A 12,560-nucleotide genomic window follows, 5' to 3' on the forward strand; every position below is an offset into this window, starting at 1 on the left:
AGGTAAGCGAGTTTCGTGTATATTTTTGCAATGTCGAATTCTTTGATTTCGGTGATAGTTAGGCTTGGTTGGGTTAGGTTTGGTGAGGTTAACGAGTTAAGTGTATATTTTTGCAATTTGAATTCTTTGATTTCGGTGACGGTTAAGTTGGGTTGGGTTAGGTTTGGTGAGGTTAGCGAGTTTTGTGTATATTTTTGCATTGTCGAATTCTTTGATTTCGGTGATAGTATTGCTAGGTTGGGTTAGGTTTGGTGAGGTTAATGAGTTTTGTGTACATCTTACAATCTCAAATTCTTTGATTTCGGTGACTGTTAGGTTGTGTTGGGTTAGGTTTGGTGAGGTAAGCGAGTTTCGTGTAAATCTTAAAATCTCGAATTCTTTGATTTCGGTGACGGTAAGGTTGGGTTGCGTTAGGTTTGGTGAGGTAAGCGAGTTTTGTGTATATTTTTGCAATGTGTAATTCTTTGATTTCGGTGAAAGTTAGGCTAGGTTGGGTAAGGTTACGTGAGGTTAGCGAGTTTTGTGTATATTTTTGCAATGTCGACTTCTTTGATTTCGGTGATAGTAAGGCTTGGTTGGGTTAGGTTTGAAGAGGTTAACGAGTTAAGTGTATATTTTTGCAATTTGAATTCTTTGATTTCGGTGACGGTTAGGTTAGGTTGGGTTAGGTTTGGTGAGGTTAGCGAGTTTCGTGTATATTTTTGCAATGTCGAATTTTTTGATTTCGGTGATAGTTAGGCTAGGTTGGGTTAGGTTGAGTGAGGTTAGCGAGTTTTGTGTATATTTTTGCAATGTCGAATTTTTTGATTTCGGTGATAGTAAGGCTTGATTGGGTCAGGTTTGGTGAGGTTAGCGAGTTTCGTGTATATTTTTGCAATGTCGAATTTTTTGATTTCGGTGATAGTTAGGCTAGGTTGGGTTAGGTTTAGTGAGGTTAGCGTGTTTTGTGTATATTTTTGCAATGTCGAATTCTTTGATTTCAGTGATAGTTAGGCTTGATTGGGTCAGGTTTGGTGAGGTTAACGAGTTTTGTGTAAATCTTACAATCACGAATTCTTTGATTTCGGTGACAGTTAGGTTAAGTTGGGTTAGGTTTGGTGAGGGAAACGAGTTTTGTGTAAATCTTAAATTCTCGAATTCTTTGATTTCGGTGATGGTTAGGTTAGGTTGGGTTAGGTTTGGAGGGTTTAGCGTGTTTCGTGTATATTTTTGCAATGTCGAATTCTTTGATTTCGGTGATGGTTAGGTTAGGTTGGGTGAGGTTTGGTAAGGTTAGCGAGTTTTGTGTATATTTTTGCATTGTCGAATTCTTTGATTTCGGTGATAGTATGTCTAGGTTGGGTTAGGTTTGGTGAGGTTAATGAGTTTTGTGTACATCTTACAATCTCAAATTCTTTGATATCGGTGACTGTTAGGTTGTGTTGGGTTAGGTTTGGTGAGGGAAGCGAGTTTTGTGTAAATCTTTAAATCTCGAATGCCTTGATTTTGATGATGGTTAGGTAGGGTAGGCTTAGGTTTGTTGAGGGAAGCGAGTTTTGTGTACATCTTAAAATCTCGAATTCTTTGATTTCGGTGATGGTTAGGTTAGGTTGGGTAAGGTTTGGAGAGTTTAGCGTGTTTCGTGTATATTTTCGCAATGTCGAACTCTTTGATTTCGGTGATAGTATGGCTAGGTTGGGTTAGGTTTGGTGAGGTTAACGAGTTTTGTGTACATCTTACAATCTCAAATTCATTGATTTCGGTGACGGTTAGGTTGGGTTGGGTCAGGTTTGGTGAGGTTAACGAGTTTTGTGTAAATGTTACAATCACGAATTCTTTGATTTCGGTGACGGTTAGGTTGGGTTGGGTTAGGTTTGGTGAGGGAAGCGAGTTTTGTGTAAATCTTAAAATCTCGAATTCTTTGATTTCGGTGATGTTTAGGTTAGGTTGGGTTAGGTTTGGTGAGGTTAGCAAATTTTGTGTATATTTTGGCATTGTCGAATTCTTTGAATTCGGTGATAGTATGGCTAGGTTGGGTTAGGTTTGGTGAGGTTAATGAGTTTTGTGTACATCTTACAATCTCAAATTCTTTGATTTCGATGACGGTTAGGTTGTGTTGGGTTAGGTTTGGTGAGGTTAGCGAGTTTCGTGTAAATCTGTAAATCTCGAATTCCTTGATTTCGGTGACGGTTAGGTTGGGTTAGGTTTGGTGAGGTTAGCGAGTTTCGTGTATATTTTTGCAATGTCGAATTTTTTGATTTCGGTGATAGTTAGGCTAGGTTGGATTAGGTTTGGTGAGGTTAGCGAGTTTTGTGTATATTTTTGCAATGTCGAATTCTTTGATTTCAGTGATAGTTAGGCTTGATTGGGTCAGGTTTGGTGAGGTTAACGAGTTTTGTGTAATTCTTACAATCACGAATTCTTTGATTTCGGTGACGGTTAGGTTAAGTTGGGTTAGGTTTGGTGATGGAAGCGAGTTTTGTGTAAATCTTAAATTCTCGAATTCTTTGATTTCGGTGATGGTTAGGTTAGGTTGGGTTAGGTTTGGAGGGTTTAGCGTGTTTCGTGTATATTTTTGCAATGTCGAATTCTTTGATTTCGGTGATGGTTAGGTTAGGTTGGGTTAGGTTTGGTGAGGTTAGCGAGTTTTGTGTATATTTTTGCATTGTCGAATTCTTTGATTTCGGTGATAGTATGGCTAGGTTGGGTTAGGTTTGGTGAGGTTAATGAGTTTTGTGTACATCTTACAATCTCAAATTCTTTGATTTCGGTGACTGTTAGGTTGTGTTGGGTTAGGTTTGGTGAGGTTAGCGAGTTTCGTGTAAATCTTTAAATCTCGAATTCTTTGATTTCGGTGTCGGTTAGGTTGGGTTGGGTTAGGTTTGGTGAGGGAAGCGAGTTTTGTGTAAATCTTAAAATCTCGAATTCTTTGATTTCGGTGATGTTTAGGTTAGGTTGGGTTAGGTTTGCTGAGGTTAGCGAGTTTTGTGTATATTTTTGCAATGTCGAATTCTTTAATTTCGGTGATAGTTAGGCTAGGTTGGGTTAGGTTTGGTGAGGCTAGCGAGTTTTGTGTATATTTTTGCAATCTCGAATTCTTTGATTTCGGTGATGGTGAGGTTAGGTTAGGTTAGGTTTGGTGAGGTTAGCGAGTTTTGTGTATATTTTTGCATTGTCGAATTCTTTGATTTCGGTGATAGTTTGGTTGGGTTGGGTTAGGTTTGGTGAGGGAAGCGAGTTTTGTGTAAATCTTTAAATCTCGAATGCCTTGATTTTGATGATGGTTAGGTAGGGTAGGCTTAGGTTTGTTGAGGGAAGCGAGTTTTGTGTACATCTTAAAATCTCGAATTCTTTGATTTCGGTGATGGTTAGGTTAGGTTGGGTAAGGTTTGGAGAGTTTAGCGTGTTTCGTGTATATTTTCGCAATGTCGAACTCTTTGATTTCGGTGATAGTATGGCTAGGTTGGGTTAGGTTTGGTGAGGTTAACGAGTTTTGTGTACATCTTACAATCTCAAATTCATTGATTTCGGTGACGGTTAGGTTGGGTTGGGTCAGGTTTGGTGAGGTTAACGAGTTTTGTGTAAATCTTACAATCACGAATTCTTTGATTCCGGTGACGGTAAGGTTGGTTTGGGTTAGGTTTGGTAAGGGAAGCGAGTTTTGTGTAAATCTTAAAATCTCGAATACTTTGATTTCGATAATGGTTAGGTTGGGTTGGGTTAGGTTTGGTGAGGTTAGCGACTTTCGTGTATATTTTTGCAATGTCGAATTCTTTGATTTCGGTGATAGGAAGGCTAGGTTGGGTTAGGTTTTGTGAGGTTAACAAGTTAAGTGTATATTTTTGCAATCTCGAATTCTTTGATTTCGGTGACGGTTAGGTTGGGTTGGGTTAGGTTTGGTGAGGGAAGCGAGTTTTGTGTAAATCTTAAAATCTCGAATGCTTTGATTTCGATAATGGTTAGGTTGGGTTGGGTTAGGTTTGGTGAGGTTAGCGAGTTTCGTGTATATTTTCGCAATGTCGAATTATTTGATTTCGGTGATAGTTAGGCTAGGTTGGGTTAGGTTTGGTGAGGTTAGCGAGTTTTGTGTATATTTTTGCAATGTCGAATTCTTTGATTTCGGTGATAGTTAGGCTTGATTGGGTCAGGTTTGGTGAGGTTAACGAGTTTTGTGTAAATCTTACAATCACGAATTCTTTGATTCCGGTGACGGTTAGGTTGGGTTGGGTTAGGTTTGGTGAGGTTAGCGACTTTCGTGTATATTTTTGCAATGTCGAATTCTTTGATTTCGGTGATGGTTAGGTTAGGTTGGGTTAGGTTTGGTAAGGTTAACGAGGTTTGTGTATATTTTTGCATTGTCGAATTCTTTGATTTCGGTGATAGTATGGCTAGGTTGGGTTAGGTTTGGTGAGGTTAATGAGTTTTGTGTACATCTTACAATCTCAAATTCTTTGATATCGGTGACTGTTAGGTTGTGTTGGGTTTGGTTTGGTGAGGTTAACGAGTTAAGTGTATATTTTTGCAATTTGAATTCTTTGATTTCGGTGACGGTTAGGTTGGGTTGGGTTAGGTTTGGTGAGGGAAGCGAGTTTTGTGTAAATCTTTAAATCTCAAATGCCTTGATTTTGATGATGGTTAGGTAGGGTAGGCTTAGGTTTGTTGAGGGAAGCGAGCTTTGTGTACATCTTAAAATCTCGAATTCTTTGATTTCGGTGATGGTTAGGTTAGGTTGGGTAAGGTTTGGAGAGTTTAGCGTGTTTCGTGTATATTTTCGCAATGTCGAACTCTTTGATTTCGGTGATAGTATGGCTAGGTTGGGTTAGGTTTGGTGAGGTTAACGAGTTTTGTGTACATCTTACAATCTCAAATTCATTGATTTCGGTGACGGTTAGGTTGGGTTGGGTCAGGTTTGGTGAGGTTAACGAGTTTTGTGTAAATCTTACAATCACGAATTCTTTGATTCTGGTGACGGTTAGGTTGGTTTGGGTTAGGTTTGGTAAGGGAAGCGAGTTTTGTGTAAATCTTAAAATCTCGAATACTTTGATTTCGATAATGGTTAGGTTGGGTTGGGTTAGGTTTGGTGAGGTTAGCGACTTTCGTGTATATTTTTGCAATGTCGAATTCTTTGATTTCGGTGATAGTAAGGCTAGGTTGGGTTAGGTTTTGTGAGGTTAACAAGTTAAGTGTATATTTTTGCAATCTCGAATTCTTTGATTTCGGTGACGGTTAGGTTGGGTTGGGTTAGGTTTGGTGAGGGAAGCGAGTTTTGTGTAAATCTTAAAATCTCGAATGCTTTGATTTCGATAATGGAAAGGTTGGGTTGGGTTAGGTTTGGTGAGGTTAGCGAGTTTCGTGTATATTTTCGCAATGTCGAATTCTTTGATTTCGGTGATAGTTAGGCTAGGTTGGGTTAGGTTTGGTGAGGTAAGCGAGTTTTGTGTATATTTTTGCAATGTCGAATTCTTTGATTTCGGTGATAGTTAGGCTTGATTGGGTCAGGTTTGGTGAGGTTAACGAGTTTTGTGTAAATCTTACAATCACGAATTCTTTGATTTCGGTGACGGTTAGGTTGGGTTGGGTTAGGTTTGGTGAGGGAAGCGAGTTTTGTGTAAATCTTAAAATCTCGAATTCTTTGATTTCGGTGATGGTTAGGTTAGGTTGAGTTAGGTTAGGAGAGTTTAGCGTGTTTTGTGTATATTTTTGCAATGTCGAATTCTTTGATTTCGGTGATGGTTAGGTTAGGTTGGGTAAGGTTTGGAGAGTTTAACGTGTTTCGTGTATATTTTTGCACTGTCGAATTCTTTGATTTCGGTGATAGTATGGCTAGGGTGGGTTAGGTTTGGTGAGGTTAACGAGTTTTGTGTACATCTTACAAACTCGAATTCTTTGATTTCGGTGACGGTTAGGTTGGGTTGGGTTAGGTTTGGTGAGGTTAGCGAGTTTCGTGTATTTTTTTGCAATGTCAAATTCTTTGATTTCGGTGATAGTAAGGCTTGATTGGGTCAGGTTTGGTGAGGTTAACGAGTTTTGTGTAATTCTTACAATCACGAATTCTTTGATTTCGGTGACGGTTAGGTTGGGTTGGGTTAGGTTTGGTGAGGGAAGCGAGTTTTGTGTAAATCTTAAAATCTCGAATTCTTTGATTTCGGTGATGGTAAGGTTAGGTTGGGTTAGGTTTGGAGGGTTTAGCGTATTTCGTGTATATTTTTGCAATGTCGAATTCTTTGATTTCGGTGATGGTTAGGTTAGGTTGGGTTAGGTTTGGTGAGGTTAGCGAGTTTTGTGTATATTTTTGCATTGTCGAATTCTTTGATTTCGGTGATAGTATTGCTAGGTTGGGTTAGGTTTGGTGAGGTTAATGAGTTTTGTGTACATCTTACAATCTCAAATTCTTTGATTTCGGTGACTGTAAGGTTGTGTTGGGTTAGGTTTGGTGAGGTTAGCGAGTTTCGTGTAAATCTTAAAATCTCGAATTCTTTGATTTCGGTGACGGTAAGGTTGGGTTGCGTTAGGTTTGGTGAGGTAAGCGAGTTTTGTGTATATTTTTGCAATGTGTAATTCTTTGATTTCGGTGAAAGTTAGGCAAGGTTGGGAAAGGTTACGTGAGGTTAGCGAGTTTTGTGTATATTTTTGCAATGTCGAATTCTTTGATTTCGGTGATAGTTTGGCTTGGTTGGGTTAGGTTTGAAGAGGTTAACGAGTTAAGTGTATATTTTTGCAATTTGAATTCTTTGATTTCGGTGACGGTTAGGTTAGGTTGGGTTAGGTTTTGTGAGGTTAGCGAGTTTTGTGTATATTTTTGCATTGTCGAATTCTTTGATTTCGGTTATAGTTAGGCTAGGGTGGGTTAGGTTTGGGGAGGTTAGCGAGTTTTGTGTATATTTTTGCATTGTGTAATTCTTTGATTTCGGTGATAGTATGGCTAGGTTGGGTTAGGTTTGGTGAGGTTAACGAATTTTTTGTTCATCTTACAATCTCAAATTCTTTGATTTCGGTGACGTTAAGGTTGGGTTGGGTCAGGTTTGGTGAGGTTAACGAGTTTTGTGTAAATCTTACAATCACGAATTCTTTGATTTCGGTGACGGTTAGGTTGGGTTGGGTTAGGTTTGGTGAGGGAAGCGAGTTTTGTGTAAATCTTAAAATCTAGAATTCTTTGTTTTCGGTGATGGTATGGTTAGGTTGGGTAAGGTTTGGTGATGTTAGCGGTTTTTGTGTATATTTTTGCAATGTCAAATTCTTTGATTTCGGTGATAGTATGGCTAGGTTGGGTTAGGTTTGGTGAGGTTAATGAGTTTTGTGTACATCTTTAAATCTCGAATTCTTTGATTTCGGTGATGTTTAGGTTAGGTTGGGTTAGGTTTGGTGAGGTTAACGAATTTTGTGTTCATCTTACAATGTCAAATTCTTTGATTTCGTTGACGGTTAGGTTGGGTTGGGTCAGGTTTGGTGAGGTTAACGAGTTTTGTGTAAATCTTACAATCACGAATTCTTTGATTCCGGTGACTGTTAGGTTGGGTTGGGTTAGATTTGGTAAGGGAAGCGAGTTTGGTGTAAATCTTAAAATCTCGAATACTTTGATTTCGATAATGGTTAGGTTGGGTTGGGTTTGGTGAGGGAAGCGAGTTTTGTGTAAATCTTAAATTCTCGAATTCTTTGATTTCGGTGAAAGTTAGGCTAGGTTGGGTAAGGTTACGTGAGGTTAGCGAGTTTTGTGTATATTTTTGCAATGTCGAATTCTTTGATATCGGTGATAGTTAGGCTTGGTTGGGTTAGGTTTGGTGAGGTTAACGAGTTAAGTGTATATTTTTGCAATTTGAATTCTTTGATTTCGGTGACGGTTAGGTTGGGTTGGGTTAGGTTTGGTGAGGGAAGCGAGTTTCTTGTAAATTAATGCATTGTCTAATCCTTTGATTTTGCTGATAGTTAGGCTAGGTTGGGTTAGGTTTGGTGAGGTATGCGAGTTAAGTGTTAGTTTTTGCAATCTCGAATTCTTTGATTTCGGTTACGGTTAGGTTGGGTTGGGTTAGGTTTGGTGAGGGAGGCGAAATTTGTGTAAATCTTTGAATCTCGAATTCTTTGATTTCGATGATGGTTAGGCTAGGTTGGGTTAAATTTGGTGAGGTTTACGAGTTAAGTGTATATTTTCGCAATGTCAAGTTCTTTGATTTCGGTGATAGTTAGGCTTGGTTGGGTTAGGTCTGGTGAGGTTTACGAGTTTTGTGTTAATCTAACAATCTCGAATTCATTGATTTCGGTGACGGTTAGGTTGGGTTGGGTTAGGTTTGGTAAGGGAAGCGAGTTTTTTGTAAATCTTAAAATCTAGAATTTTTTGATTTCGGTGATGGTATGGTTAGGTTGGGTAAGGTTTGGTGATGTAAGTGGTTTTCGTGTATATTTTTGCAATGTCGAATTCTTTGATTTCGGTGACGGTTAGGTTGGGTTGGGTAAGGTTTGGTGAGGGAAGCGAGTTTTGTGTACATCTTAAAATCTCAAATTCTTTGATTTCGGTGATGGTTAGGTTAGGTTGGGTAAGGTTTGGAGAGTTTAGCGTGTTTCGTGTATATTTTCGCAATGTCGAACTCTTTGATTTCGGTGATAGTATGGCTAGGTTGGGTTAGGTTTGGTGAGGTTAACGAGTTTTGTGTACATCTAACAATCTCAAATTCATTGATTTCGGTGACGGTTAGGTTGGGTTGGGTCAGGTTTGGTGAGGTTAACGAGTTTTGTGTAAATCTTACAATCACGAATTCTTTGATTCCGGTGACGGTTAGGTTGGGTTGGGTTAGGTTTGGTAAGGGAAGCGAGTTTTGTGTAAATCTTAAAATCTCGAATACTTTGATTTCGATAATGGTTAGGTTGGGTTGGGTTAGGTTTGGTGAGGTTAGCGACTTTCGTGTATATTTTTGCAATGTCGAATTCTTTGATTTCGGTGAGATTAAGGCTAGGTTGGGTTAGGTTTTGTGAGGGTAACGAGTTAAGTGTATATTTTTGCAATCTCGAATTCTTTGATTTCGGTGACGGTTAGGTTGGGTTGGGTTAGGTTTGGTGAGGGAAGCGAGTTTTGTGTAAATCTTAAAATCTCGAATTCTTTGATTTCGGTGATGTTTAGGTTAGGTTGGGTTAGGTTTGGTGAGGTTAGCAAATTTTGTGTATATTTTGGCATTGTCGAATTCTTTGAATTCGGTGATAGTATGGCTAGGTTGGGTTAGGTTTGGTGAGGTTAATGAGTTTTGTGTACATCTTACAATCTCAAATTCTTTGATTTCGATGACGGTTAGGTTGTGTTGGGTTAGGTTTGGTGAGGTTAGCGAGTTTCGTGTAAATCTGTAAATCTCGAATTCCTTGATTTCGGTGACGGTTAGGTTGGGTTAGGTTTGGTGAGGTTAGCGAGTTTCGTGTATATTTTTGCAATGTCGAATTTTTTGATTTCGGTGATAGTTAGGCTGGGTTGGATTAGGTTTGGTGAGGTTAGCGAGTTTTGTGTATATTTTTGCAATGTCGAATTCTTTGATTTCAGTGATAGTTAGGCTTGATTGGGTCAGGTTTGGTGAGGTTAACGAGTTTTGTGTAATTCTAACAATCACGAATTCTTTGATTTCGGTGACGGTTAGGTTAAGTTTGGTTAGGTTTGGTGATGGAAGCGAGTTTTGTGTAAATCTTAAATTCTCGAATTCTTTGATTTCGGTGATGGTTAGGTTAGGTTGGGTTAGGTTTGGAGGGTTAAGCGTGTTTCGTGTATATTTTTGCAATGTCGAATTCTTTGATTTCGGTGATGGTTAGGTTAGGTTGGGTTAGGTTTGGTGAGGTTAGCGAGTTTTGTGTATATTTTTGCATTGTCGAATTCTTTGATTTCGGTGATAGTATGGCTAGGTTGGGTTAGGTTTGGTGAGGTTAATGAGTTTTGTGTACATCTTACAATCTCAAATTCTTTGATTTCGGTGTCTGTTAGGTTGTGTTGGGTTAGGTTTGGTGAGGTAAGCGAGTTTCGTGTAAATCTTTAAATCTCGAATTCTTTGATTTCGGTGTCGGTTAGGTTGGGTTGGGTTAGGTTTGGTGAGGGAAGCGAGTTTTGTGTAAATCTTAAAATCTCGAATTCTTTGATTTCGGTGATGTTTAGGTTAGGTTGGGTTAGGTTTGGTGAGGTTAGCGAGTTTTGTGTATATTTTTGCAATGTCGAATTCTTTGATTTCAGTGATAGTTAGGCTTGGTTGGGTTAGGTTTGGTGAGGTTAACTAGTTAAGTGTATATTTTTGCAATTTGAATTCTTTGATTTCGGTGACGGTTAGGTTGGGTTGGGTTAGGTTTGGTGAGGGAAGCGAGTTTTGTGTAAATCTTTAAATCTCGAATTCCTTGATTTTGATGATGGTTAGGTAGGGTAGGGTTAGGTTTGGTGAGGGAAGCGAGTTTTGTGTAAATCTTAAATTCTCGAATTCTTTGATTTCGGTGATGGTTAGGTTAGGTTGGGTTAGGTTTGGAGGGTTAAGCGTGTTTCGTGTATATTTTTGCAATGTCGAATTCTTTGATTTCGGTGATGGTTAGGTTAGGTTGGGTTAGGTTTGGTGAGGTTAGCGAGTTTTGTGTATATTTTTGCATTGTCGAATTCTTTGATTTCGGTGATAGTATGGCTAGGGTGGGTTAGGTTTGGTGAGGTTAACGAGTTTTGTGTACATCTTACAAACTCGAATTCTTTGATTTCGGTGACGGTTAGGTTGGGTTGGGTTAGGTTTGGTGAGGGAAGCGAGTTTTGTGTAAATCTTAAAATCTCGAATTCTTTGATTTCGGTGATGGTAAGGTTAGGTTGGGTTAGGTTTGGAGGGTTTAGCGTGTTTCGTGTATATTTTTGCAATGTCGAATTCTTTGATTTCGGTGATGGTTAGGTTAGGTTGGGTTAGGTTTGGTGAGGTTAGCGAGTTTTGTGTATATTTTTGCATTGTCGAATTCTTTGATTTCGGTGATAGTATTGCTAGGTTGGGTTAGGTTTGGTGAGGTTAATGAGTTTTGTGTACATCTTACAATCTCAAATTCTTTGATTTCGGTGACTGTTAGGTTGTGTTGGGTTAGGTTTGGTGAGGTTAGCGAGTTTCGTGTAAATCTTAAAATCTCGAATTCTTTGATTTCGGTGACGGTAAGGTTGGGTTGCGTTAGGTTTGGTGAGGTAAGCGAGTTTTGTGTATATTTTTGCAATGTGTAATTCTTTGATTTCGGTGAAAGTTAGGCAAGGTTGGGTAAGGTTACGTGAGGTTAGCGAGTTTTGTGTATATTTTTGCAATGTCGAATTCTTTGATTTCGGTGATAGTTTGGCTTGGATGGGTTAGGTTTGAAGAGGTTAACGAGTAAAGTGTATATTTTTGCAATTTGAATTCTTTGATTTCGGTGACGGTTAGGTTGGGTTGGGTTAGGTTTGGTGAGGTTAGCGAGTTTCGTGTATATTTTTGCAATGTCGAATTTTTTGATTTCGGTGATAGTTAGGCTAGGTTGGGTTAGGTTTAGTGAGGTTAGCGAGTTTTGTGTATATTTTTGCAATGTCGAATTCGTTGATTTCGGTGATAGTTAGGCTTGATTGGGTCAGGTTTGGTGAGGGTAACGAGTTTTGTGTAAATCTTACAATCACGAATTCTTTGATTTCGGTGACAGTTAGGTTAAGTTGGGTTAGGTTTGGTGAGGGAAACGAGTTTTGTGTAAATCTTAAATTCTCGAATTCTTTGATTTCGGTGATGGTTAGGTTAGGTTGGGTTAGGTTTGGAGGGTTTAGCGTGTTTCGTGTATATTTTTGCAATGTCGAATTCTTTGATTTCGTTGATAGTTAGGCTTGGTTGGGTTAGGTTTGGTGAGGTTAACGAGTTAAGTGTATATTTTTGCAATTTAAATTCTTTGATTTCGGTGACGGTTAGGTTAGGTTGGGTTAGGTTTTGTGAGGTTAGCGAGTTTTGTGTATATTTTTGCATTGTCGAATTCTTTGATTTCGGTTATAGTTAGGCTAGGGTGGTTTAGGTTTGGGGAGGTTAGCGAGTTTTGTGTATATTTTTGCATTGTGTAATTCTTTGATTTCGGTGATAGTATGGCTAGGTTGGGTTAGGTTTGGTGAGGTTAACGAATTTTGTGTACATCTTACAATCTCAAATTCTTTGATTTCGGTGACTGTTAGGTTGTGTTGGGTTAGGTTTGGTGAGGTTAGCGAGTTTCGTGTAAATCTTAAAATCTCGAATTCTTTGATTTCGGTGACGGTAAGGTTGGGTTGCGTTAGGTTTGGTGAGGTAAGCGAGTTTTGTGTATATTTTTGCAATGTGTAATTCTTTGATTTCGGTGAAAGTTAGGCGAGGTATGGTAAGGTTACGTGAGGTTAGCGAGTTTTGTGTATATTTTTGCAATGTCGACTTCTTTGATTTCGGTGATAGTTAGGCTTGGTTAGGTTAGGTTTGAAGAGGTTAACGAGTTAAGTGTATATTTTTGCAATTTGAATTCTTTGATTTCGGTGACGGTTAGGTTGGGTTGGGTTAGGTTTGGTGAGGTTAGCGAGTTTCGTGTATATTTTTGCAATGTCGAATTTTTTGATTTCGGTGATAGTTAGGCTTGATTGGGTC

This window comes from Arctopsyche grandis, unplaced genomic scaffold (assembly GCF_051622035.1).
Source record: "Arctopsyche grandis isolate Sample6627 unplaced genomic scaffold, ASM5162203v2 HiC_scaffold_36, whole genome shotgun sequence".
Classification (NCBI taxonomy): domain Eukaryota; kingdom Metazoa; phylum Arthropoda; class Insecta; order Trichoptera; family Hydropsychidae; genus Arctopsyche; species Arctopsyche grandis.